Source organism: Vulpes lagopus, chromosome 2 (assembly GCF_018345385.1).
Source record: "Vulpes lagopus strain Blue_001 chromosome 2, ASM1834538v1, whole genome shotgun sequence".
Classification (NCBI taxonomy): Eukaryota; Metazoa; Chordata; class Mammalia; order Carnivora; family Canidae; genus Vulpes; species Vulpes lagopus.
Genome location: NC_054825.1, coordinates 166200432 through 166212263, shown reverse-complemented (window position 1 = coordinate 166212263; position 11832 = coordinate 166200432).

Below are 11832 nucleotides of genomic sequence, written 5' to 3'. Positions count from 1 at the left end.
TTCTTCCAAGGGCACACAGGGAGACAGACAGAAGGGAGACTGGGATTTGAACACAGGACAAGCTTAATTCCAGAACCTGAAGTAGGGGCCCCTTCCTTGGAGTGGATCATTGCTAATATTCAGTGCTCTTGGATACATGAATTTTCTGCCCCCTGAATTCCTTGTCTTCAGGGGTTTTCCCTAGGTCAGTCAGATGCAAGATTAGGCTCAGAGGGGCCTGGGTGGGGGTAACTGTGGCAGCTGGGGGGCCCCTCCCTCTCCTCCATCCCACTCTTACCCCTCCCTTGCCATGCTCTCAGGTCCCCGGGATGGGGAGGGTAGCAGATGGCCTGGGGAGGATGAAGTGGCCTCCCATCTGTCCCCTCCCCCCCCATTGTCCCCGGAGCCAAGGGGGATTCGAGGGGGTTGTGGTCCACTGCAGTCTGGATCCTCCCCCTCCATCTTCCTGGAGGGAGCTGAGGAGCTAGTTGCCATGGAGACAAGGAAGAGGCAAGAGAGATGCAGGGAGGCACTGGGGTCAGATCCACACCTTAGACTCTTTGATTCACATATACTCACACCACACAGGTACATATCCCAACATCCATGGAGTCTGGCATGAAGCTCCACATCCCCAGTACACACGTAGTCATGCCAGCCCTCCTGCAGACACACAGGTGTATAATCAACAGTTTCACATGGGCACATTCTGATATATGAAGAATTCTCATGGGGATAGGTACACACACACACACACACACACACACACACACACACACTTACCCATAATGCATAATGCACATTCAGTCATGTGGACCTTATATGTCACAGGCTCTCATGCAAAAATAGATAGACACACATCTGATATCCGAGTATGTCCCAGGTGCACATATTCAAAGCCAAAATAACTCCACACTTGGTCACACACATCCTGAGAAGTTACATGATCAAAGCCGTAAGACATAAACAGCCTATGTTACATAAGGCATACATGTTAGTGACATGTGATATATATATACTGACAAACAGACCCAATCCTGCCTTCCACACAAATGGGATAATCACACACATTTAGATACATGGTTCTCATAGTCTAATGCACAAAATGCACAGGATCTCACAGGCCACTCAGAGACATGCAGGACACACACGGAATCCCAAGTATTGGTCAGCCCTCACCCCCAAGTCATGCCTGCAGCCCCAGCTCACCCCCCCACAAACCCTCCCATTTGGACACACACGGCAGCACGGTTGGTCACGCACTCACACTCACACACAAACACAAACCTCCTCCTAGATATTTTTAAACCCAGGCTAGTTCTGCTGCTATGGCAACCGCCCCAAACCCATTGCCATAGCAACCTAACGTCAGCTTTCCAAGCACCAAATCCTGGGGGATTGCAGGGCCCCAATCAGAGGCCAGAGGAGGGGGTTGCTGCACCCTCTGCCATCATCCGTGCCACCCCACTACCTCCACCCCAGGGCCTTCAAGAAAGCAGCCACCTTAGGGTGGGTAGAGGCTGGAGCCAAGGATACAAGACCCTCCAGACCAAGCTGAAGGAAGAACACCCCTCAACTTGCTTTTTCTTCCTGCTCCATCAGAGCTTTATGGAGGGGCTCATGGGGCAAAGGTCAGCCTGCTCCTGGACACACACAAGACTTTGAGGGTTTGAATCTTGGCTCTGACATGCACATGCTGTGTGACTTAGGCCTGTCCTTACCCTCTCTGAGTCTCATGTTTCTTAATTTGGAAAATGTTCCTGCTGTTGCTGTCAATACTAATACCCCAAGGGCTACTGTGACTCAGTGGCTAAAAGGCCAGCCCGATCTGCATCCAAATTCTCACTCTCCCATTTTCTAGTTGGATGAACTCAGGCAAGGGCCTCTGCGTCTCTGCAACAATGTTGGGGCGCACATAGTAATCTAATTACATAGGGCTGTTGGGATGATTCTCAACAAATGGGTGTGGCTGCTGATCTAAGAACTCTGCATGTATTCCAACTTATTTCAGTCTTAAGCATGGCCTTATGGGTAAGTACTATTATTATTCCCATTTTGCAGGAGAGGAAACTGAGGCCCAGAGATGCTGTCTGAGACCACACAGTTTTGAAGCATGAGATTTGAACCCAGGCCATCAAAGATGTGGCCTTAGCCATTTCTCTCTCTCCTACTACTTAAAGACATTTGGAGAAGGGTGATAGAATGGTGGATCTCTGGAAATGCTTGCTAGCTTCTGTTTTCCAGCCTGCAAAATTGGAATTCAAATGGTACAACAGGCTGAGGTGTCAGAGGATCTGTGAGGCCCCTTGCACCTGGGGGGCTGAGGATGGGCTGGCAAACCTGAGCGCTCTGTGTAGATGGGGAGCAGATTGAGAGGGGCAGGGCAAGCCAGCAAGTGGGTAGTCTGGGGAGGCAGGTTGGCTCTTCTTCCCAGCCCTGTGACCTCAGTCATGGGCTTTCTCCTATCTGAGCCTCATCTCATCATCTGTCAACTGGGAATCATAACAGTGCTTAAGGGAGTGTGGCAAGGAGTCCAAGAACCAAAGCAGGTGAAACCACTTGGCCTGGGTCCCAGCCAGCGAGGGGAGAAATCTGAGCTGATACTAATACTATCCATCCAGTCTGTGGATGAGATTTAGGAGTCAGGACTATGGACGTGCAGGATTTTGTGAACTGTTTTGACCCACTGTAAGAGATATTATATCATGATCCAATGCATACGACACTAAAACAAAAGTTTCATGAAATCATACTTCACCTAATATCTTTGTCTATACTATGTCTACATTACATGCACAGACTCTGATCTGTTCTTTTCTACTGAAAAATGTTGGTTGGTTTCACAGTCCCCTAACCAGTTGTGACCAACAGTATGAAAAAACCCCAGTGTGGGGGCGCCTGGGTGGTTCAGTGGTCTAGCGTCTGTCGTTGGCTCAGGTCATGATCCTGGGGTCTTGGGAGCGAGTCCTGCATCGGGCTCCCCACAGGGAGCCTGCTTCTCTCTCTCTGCCTCTCTCTGGGTCTCTCGTGAATAAATAAATAAAAATCTTAAAAAGAAAAAAAAAAAGAAAAGAAAAGAAAGAAAAACCCTGACATGGCTCTTACGAGGTACATGGAGTCGTTGTAGAGTTTTACACAGGGGAGTGACATAGGTATCAAACAGGTGATGGAGGGGAAGGGGCCAGTCTAGGGGCTGGGACGGAGCCAGATCAGACTCCAGGGAGGAGGGGCTCTTTGCCCAGACCCTAGCAGGGGCAGGAGAGATAGAGAGATGTGATCAGAAGCCAACACATGAAGAGTCAACACAGTGTTTTGAACACAATGTATGGTGGTTACAAACAACAGCCTTGAAGACAGATCCTTACCCATCCATTCGACAAAAATATTTATCAAGCAAGTGCTGTATGTCGGGCATCGTTCTAGGCACTAGAGATATAGCAGTGGACAAAATAGAAGCAAATTCCTGACCTCATGAGCTCACATTCTAGGGAAATAGACAATAAACATGCCAAAGAAGTAAAACGTATATATAGTATGTTAGATGATAAGCACTGTGGAGAAAAATACTTCAGGGAAGGCGGATGAGATATCAGAGTCCAAGGGGGTGAGAATAAGGCTTTGGGTTTAAATATAATGGACAGGGGAGGCCTCACAGAGGAGGTGGCATTTGAGCAGAGACCTGAAGGAGGAGGAGGTGAGGGAGTGGGCCATATGGGTCTCTGGGGGAAGAACAGTCCAAGCAGAGAGAAGAGCAGGTGCAAAGGCCCTGAGGCAGGAATGCACCTGGCATGTTGGAAGAAGAAAAAGAAGCCCATGGAAGCTAGAGCAGAGTGGGGGAGGGGAGAGCATGAGGAATGAGGCCAGTTAGGCAGGGAGCAGACCGCGTGGGGCCTCGAGGGCCACTGTAAAAGGCTTAGCTTTGACTCAGAGTGAGATGACAACTGTGGGAGAGTTTTGAGCAGAGGAAGGACGTGAGTTGACATAGGCTTTATCGCAGATCCTCTGTCATGTATGAAAAACGTGGTGTGGGGGTTGGGGGTAGTAGTAAGGAGCCCAGGGAGAAGGTGATTGTGACCATCCAGATGAGGGGTGCCGATGGCTGGTTGGACCAGGATGATAGGTAGCAGTGCAGGTGGGGAAACATCACTGGAGTCCTGGTGCTCCTATGTGGCTTTGGGAAAATCATCCCACCTCTTCAGAGCCTCAGTTTCCCTATTTACAAATGGGGCTGAAAATAAAGCACCCACCTCTCAGGGCTCCTGTCTGGTCTCAGTGTGATAGAGTATGGACGGCCCTTGGCACAGAATGTGTGCTCCACAAACATTGCCTGTCATTGTCACTGATACTATGCCCCTCCTTCCTGGGCCAGAGAAATTCTGTGTCCTGTACAATGAGGCTTCGAGGAGGAGGATTAAAAAGAAGAGGTTCGTCCTTGAATAATGATTGTGTATTTATCTGATCCTGAGACTATTTGAGTCAGAGTAGCTTGGACCAAAAATACTTGCCCAGAGGGGGCCTTTTGGGGTCTTTTATTCCTACCAGGCTCTTTGTAGGATGGAGAAATGGAGGTCCAGAGAACAGTTTTATCCTGCCCAGGAGCCCACAGTGAGTTGGGGGCTGAGCCAGGGCTAGAATCCATCCTCGTGGCCTGTCTCCCAGGCCTGTGTTCCCGGTCCTGGCTGCCTCCTTGGTGATTATGGCATCTGACCCAGTCCCCTCCCCCCTCCCAGCCTCAACATCTTCCTATGACTTCCGACTGCCTCCGGGATAAATTCCAAACTCTCCCTGTGGCTTAGGCCAAAAACCTTGCATTCGCCCTTGACACCCCCTCTTTCTCTCACACCTACATCCAATCCATCAGCAAACCTTTTCCGCTGCACCCTTAGATTCTATAGTCTGACCCCCTCTCCCCTGCCACATCTGTCCACGCCACCAAGGCATACACCCCCAGTGGCTCCCCACTGGACTCTCTTCTCTCCCAGGAGCCTCCCCTTGGGCTCCCTGCTTCCACTCTTGCCCCTTTTCCACAGCAGCCAGAGCCAGCCTTTTAAAAGGCAAGTCAGATAATACGCTGTGCTGCATCCAAGAGAAAGAAAAATGGGATTTCCGTAAGAACATCGAGGAGCAGTATAGATTTCTTGCTTTAGGTTTGTGGGGGAAGAAGGGGCTTTTTATGTATCTCTCTCGAGGGTGTGGCTTTACAAATATTAGGGAGGGTGGATGCCTGGCTGCCTCAGTTGCTAGAACATGTGACTCTTAATCTGGGGGTCGTGAGTTCAAACCCCAAGTTGGGCATAAAAAAAAAAGAGAAAGTACAGGAAACAAGGCACAGGGAAGTCAAGTCTTTTGGGGTTAAGTTGAGATTTGAACCCTGGCAGCCTGGTTGCAGGATTACCCTCTTAACAACTTCACCGTACTGCCTTTCTTTTCTTCTGGCCTCTCTTTGACCAAATTTATCCAGGGTACATGCCCCTCCACCCCTCATCTCCTCCTTCCCCAGTGGTCTCGATGCTTCCCTACCTTGGAACCACAGTGCATGGTATGATCCACTTGAGTTGATTCAATGCAATCATCTTTGGTTGAATTTAATTTTAGAAAATTCCCCTTTTCATCTGCTCCCCCCATAGGCATCCACTCTAGCGTGCTTAATTTTTGGCCTCCATCCTTCTTCTGTTCTTTTATTAAGATTTATGTGTATCCTTACAGTTAGTTTCTTTGTGTGTGCTTTAAATTTGCAACAATGTCATTGGGCCACAAACCTCATTATCTTCCTTTCATTGTGCTTTTTGAGAGCTCTCTGTGTGGCTGTGCTTATTTCTAGCTTATGAGGAGTGAGTCTTTTTTTTTTTAAGATTTTATTTATTTATTTGAGAGAGAGAGAGAGAGAGAAAGACAGAGAGAGCACAAGTAAGAGGAACAGCAGAGGCAGAGCGAGAAGCAGACTCCCCACTTGAGCAGGGAGCCTGGCTTGGGGCTCAAGCCCAGGACCTTGGGATCATGACCCAAGCTGAAAGCAGATGCTTAACCCACTGAGTCACCCGGGTGCCACTGATGAGTGAGTCTCAAGATTATTTTAAGAGGCTACTCACAAGCTGAATGCCTTCAGGCAAGTTTCTTAACCTCTCTGGTCTTTATTTTTCTGTGTAGAATGGGAGGTTGTCAAATAATGGCACTTTTGGGGTGCCTGGGCAGTTCAGTCAGTTAGGCATCCAATTCTTGATTTTAGCTCAGATCGTGATCTCAGGGTCGTGAGATCCAGCCTCACTTTGGACTCATGCAGTGGGTGTGGAGCCTGCTTAATATTCTCTCTCTTCCTCTCCTTCCATCTAAAAAAATTAATAAATGAAATAAAAATGGCACTTTTCTCATAGGATCATTGCCAGCTGGCATCTTAAAGCATTTAGCACTAGACATTTACTAAGCACTGCATTGACGTTTGCTTCTCTGTCTTCTATATGTCTGTGGGGTATCCCACCATATAGTCCACATTATGCTTCTCAAGCCCTAATAATGGACATCAAATTCCCTTCAATTCTTTGCTTCTAAACTGCACTCAATTTGCATCCTTATACGTACCCCATGTACAGGCCTGTTGGTGAGTGGAGAAATTGGGTTGTCCGGCATCTTCATATTTAATTTCTCAAAGTATTCCAGATTGCTCTCCAGCAAGGATGCACCTATTTATACTCCTGCCATCGATGCCAGATGACCCGTTCTTTCATGTACTTCTCCAGAACTTGGTGTTCTTAGACCACCTAATTTTGGCCAATCTAGTAGATGTGAAAATATTGCTTTATGTGTTTATGGAGATCAGTTTAGCTTCTCTGGGCTTCTTTATATCTTCATTCCCACCCAGAATTACTACAAACACATGCAGCTGTGTGTGTGTGTGTGTGTGTGTGTGTGTGTGTAAGGCTTTGAATACTAACACTTTAATACTTTAGTTCCTGTCACAGTAAAAAAGGGATCATAATAGTACCTCTCTCCTAGAGGTACTCCTCTTAACAAAGAGGATGCAGTGATAAGATAATGGCCATGGATATTTTGTATTTCCTTCTATGGCAGGTGCTGTGATAGGTGCTTTACATGTATTAACATATTCATTCCTCATAAAAACACCATGAGGCATATATGCTGTTTTCATCCCCATTTTACAGATCAGAAAACTAAGGCATGGAGAAGTAGACTATAGGAAGCAGAGCTGGGATTCAAACCCAGGCAGACAGGTTCATTAACCACCTCATTGCCTCTTACTGGGACATACAAGAAACCACCTATGGCTTAATGACTGCTCTATATATTCATCAGCTGTAATAACCAGACAGGACAAACTAGGGGGACTTGGGGTGTGTTTGCTGATGGCCTCAGCAAATCTGATAATGGGTTTATCTATTGGGACATTTTATAAGCATAATGACTATAGCACTTCATATTTAAAAAAAAAAATCATGTTAAGGTGTGGGAGACCTGGAAGGGACTCTGGGCCTGGGCTTCTGTTTTCCCATCTGTAAATGGGTAGGATTGGACAAGACCCTGGTCCCTATCCTTTTCTCAGGTTCTCTATTTTCCAAATCAAAGTGCTTCTAGCCAAAGGAGTTGTCCTCCTTTCTAGCACTCACTGGGCACTGGGTCCTGTTTCCAGCTTTTATGTGAATGAGACTGGTGGGCAATTCTCATTGATCTCTCTGCCTACCTTGTGCCTTGTCCAGACAGAGATGGCTGGACAAAGCACACGCTACAGTGATCACTTGCCTGAGGACCTCCTGGAAGACTTCCTCATGTCCATTTACTCTCCCACACTCCTGGAACACTATACACCTTCTTCTCCTCCTTGAACCTCTAGCCCTGCCCCACTCCTTGTTCTCACCCTTGGCCCTGCACCAATCTCTCAGAGAGAAGAGAATCCATCGGAAGGTTCCCAGAGCATCTACTTCCTACCTGCACCTGGGACCCTATTCTCTGCCTTTCCTCCTGTTAACTATAGAAACACTCCTAGCGTGCACTAGATCTCATCCTCTCTCATCTATTAGGGACCTAAATCAAGCAATTCTCCCCTCTCTCTCCTGCTCCATCCACTGTCCTCTCTTCTGGATCATTCTAATGGGCATAAAACATGCTTTAATGTAAATATGGTGTATTAACATCATCTAGCTACAGTTCCGTGTTCTGCTGCTCTTTACAGTTTTATGGGAAAACCCTTAAAAAAAGATATCTGTACTAATGTCTCCTGTTCCTTTCTTCAGTCTTTCTTGAATCACCCCAACCAGGGTTTGGCTTCACCACTTGGCCAAATCAACTCTTAAGGTTACTGGTGATCTCCACGTGGCTCAATCCAACAGTCCAGTGACCTGCCTTCATGCCACTTGAGCCCTCTCACCAATAGTCACACCTTCTTCCTAGGTTTATTTTCTTCCTTTGGCTCCCAAGACTCACCACACTCATGATTTCCCTCCAATCTCAGTGACTGCTTCTTCTCTGTCATTTCTTGGAGGTGGGGGGAGAGGAAGAGGGAGAGAGGAGAGAGGGAGAATGCTAAGCAGGCTCCACACCCACTGTAGAGCCCCATGTGGGGCTCGATCTCACGACTCTGAGGTCATGACCTGAGCCAAAATCAAGAGGCGGAGGCTTAACCTACTGAGCCACCCAGGCGACCTGTCTTTAAACATTGGGGTTGGGAAGCCTGGGTGGCTTAGGGGTTGAGTGTCTGCCTTCGGCCCAGGGCGTAACCGTGGAGTTCCAGGATCGAGTCCCACATTGGGCTCCCTGCATGGAGCCTGCTTCTCCCTCTGCCTGTGTCTCTGAGTCTCTCTCTCTCTCAAAAACAAAAACAAAAACAAAAACAAAAAACAAAAAACAAAAACAAAAAAACACCGGGGCTCGGCGCTTGGTCTTTTCTTTTCCTTGTTCATTCAGACTCATATATTCACTCAGCCTCTCAACAAGCCTACCAAGGTTTGGAAGTCTGTTAGGTATCCCATCATTTCCAAAACCAAACTCCTGATCCCTACTTCTCCCTGCCCCCACCTGCTATTCATCTAATCTCAATAAATGGAAACTTCATCTTAGCAGCTCCTCAGATCAAAAAGCCTTGCAATCATTTTGACTCGTTTCTCTATCTCCCTCCCGACACCCAATCCATCAGCAAATACTGTCAACCCGACCTTCAGAACATGTGCAGATCCTAACCACGTCTCACCACCTCCACTGCTACCACCCTCATAAAAGTCACCATCATCTCTCATTTGAATTACTTTCTGAATCTTTTGCTTAAACTATTAACCATTTTAAAGGGTATGAGCCAGAGGCATCTAGTACATTCGCAGTGTTGTGAAAGCATTATCTCCATTTAGTTCCAAAATACTTTCATCATCCCCAAAGGAGACCTCACACCCATTAACCAGTGACTCCCCCATTCCCACCCCTACCCCCACCCCGAGTCCCTGGCACCACTAATCTGCTTTTATTTCTCTACAGATTTGCCTACTCTGGAATTTCATGTGAATAGACTCATGCAATGTGTGACCTTTGCGTTTGGCTTTTTCATTCAGCATATTTTCCAGGTTGCTCCACGTTGTAGCATAGACCAGCAGTCCATTCCTTTTTATGGCTGAATAATATTCCGTTGCATGGATATACCGTACCTTGCTCATCTATACATAGACATTTGAGTTGTTCCCACCTTTTGGCTGTTGGCCACCATTACGAATGGTACTCCTGTGAATATTCATGAACAAATATTTGTTTGAGCATCAGTGTTCAATACTTTTATTTTTTTTAATTTTTTTTAATTTTTAAAAATATTTTATTTATTTATTCATGAGAGACGGAGAGAGACAGAGACACAGGCAGAGGGAGAAGCAGGCTCCATGCAGGGAGCCTGACGTGGGACTCGATCCTGGGTCTCCAGGATCAGGCCCTGGGCTGAAGGCCACGCTAAACCTCTGCGCCACCCAGGCTGCCCAGTGTTCAATACTTTTAGGTAAATACCTAGGAGTGGAACTGCTGGGTGATATGGCAACTGTATGTTGAACTTTTTCAGGAACTGCCAATGTATTTTCCACAGGTTGCATCATTTTATTTCATTTGAATTATTTTATTTTATTTTTTAAAGATTTATTTATTTATGAGAGATACACACAGAGAGAGAGAGAGAGACAGAGAGGCAGAGACACAAGCAGAGGGAGAAGCAGGCTCCATGCAGGGAACCCCACATGGGACTCGATCCTGGGTCTCCAGGATCACGCCCTGGGCTGCAGGCAGCGCTAAACCGCTGTGCCACCAGGGCTGCCCTCATTTGAATTATTTTAATAACCTTCTCTCTCTTTTTTTTCCTTCTCTCTTTTTAAAAAGAATATTTATTGATTTACTTAGAGAGAGAGAGAGAGGAGGGGCAGAGGGGGAGAGAAACTGAAGCAGACTCCTGAGAGCAGAGCCAGACATGGGTTGAGGTGGAGTGACGTGGGGCTCAGTTTCACGGCCCATGAGATCACGACCTGAGCCAAAACCAAGAGTCGGATGCACAACTGCCTATGCCACCCAGGCATCCCTTAACAGCCTATTCTTAACACAACTGCCAGCATCACCACTTATGACATGAGTAAAATTGTATCTGGGCTGCCCTCCACTTCAGTGGGTCCCATCTCACTCAGAGCAAAGCCCAGAGACCTCACAATGGCTTACAATACCCTACATGACTTGGCTTCTGGTTTCCCTCCAGGTGTCTTCTTCCATACTCCCACTCACTCAGTATTGGCCTCCTCTTTGATTTTTGTTTTTTAAGTAAATGCTAACTCCAACATGGGGCTCAAACTCATGACCCCGAGATCAAGAGCTATATGCTCCTCCTTACTGTTCTTTAAATGCATTAGGGGGGACACCTGGGTGGCTCAGTGGTTGAACATCTGCCTTTGGCTCAGGGCATGATCCTGGGGTCCTGGGATTGAGTTCTGCATTGGGCTCCCTGCGGGAAGCCTGCTTCTCCCTCTACCTCTCTCTGTGTGTCTCTCATGGATAAATAAATAAAATCTTTAAAAAAAATAAATGCATCAGGCAGGGGTGCCTGGGTGACTCAGTTTGTTAAGTGTCAGGCTTCAGCTCCAGTCATGATCTCAGGGTCCTGGGACCAAGTTCCAGTTGGGCTCCCTGCTCAGCAGGGAGCTTGCTTCTTCCTCTCCCTGCTTGTGCTCTCTCAAATAAACAAGAAAAAATCTTTAAGAATAAATAAATAAATGCATCAGGCAGGCTCCCACCTCTGGGCTTTTGCACTCATTGTTTGCTTTTCCTGGAATGTTCTACCTCTGTATCCGGAAAGCTGGTTTCTTCATTTTCTTCAGGTCTCTCTCCTAAGTCACCTCCTCTGAGGCACCTCTGACCACTCTGTTCTCTTTACTCTGCTTTGTTTTCTCCATGGCATTTACCACAAATCTGACAACATACATTTGTTTATTTATATTTAAATCTTTGTCTCTCTTCTATTAGGTATGGGTTTTTTCTCTTTATTCACTGATGTACCTACCCCCAGCACCCAGAAAAGTGCCTAGAGCATAGCAAGTGCTCAGTAAGTGCTTGATGAATGAAGGAATGAATTGAACTCCATTTATGGATGGAGAAAGCAAAGTTCAAGGAAGGGGCATGACTTATGGGAGTTTCCACGCTGGTGAGAGGATGCTTTGGGATTCCTTCCCCTAACTTCCTCCTATGTCTTAGATTCTAATCCTGACCTCTTGGACTGCAAAGCCCGAGTTCCTAACTGGCCTGTTTTGTGAACTTTATATCTGGGCCTAAATAGTCTTTTTAGCAACACTCAATTTAGAAGTGAGAAAACTCGTATCTAGAGAGGCCAGGGGACCCCAC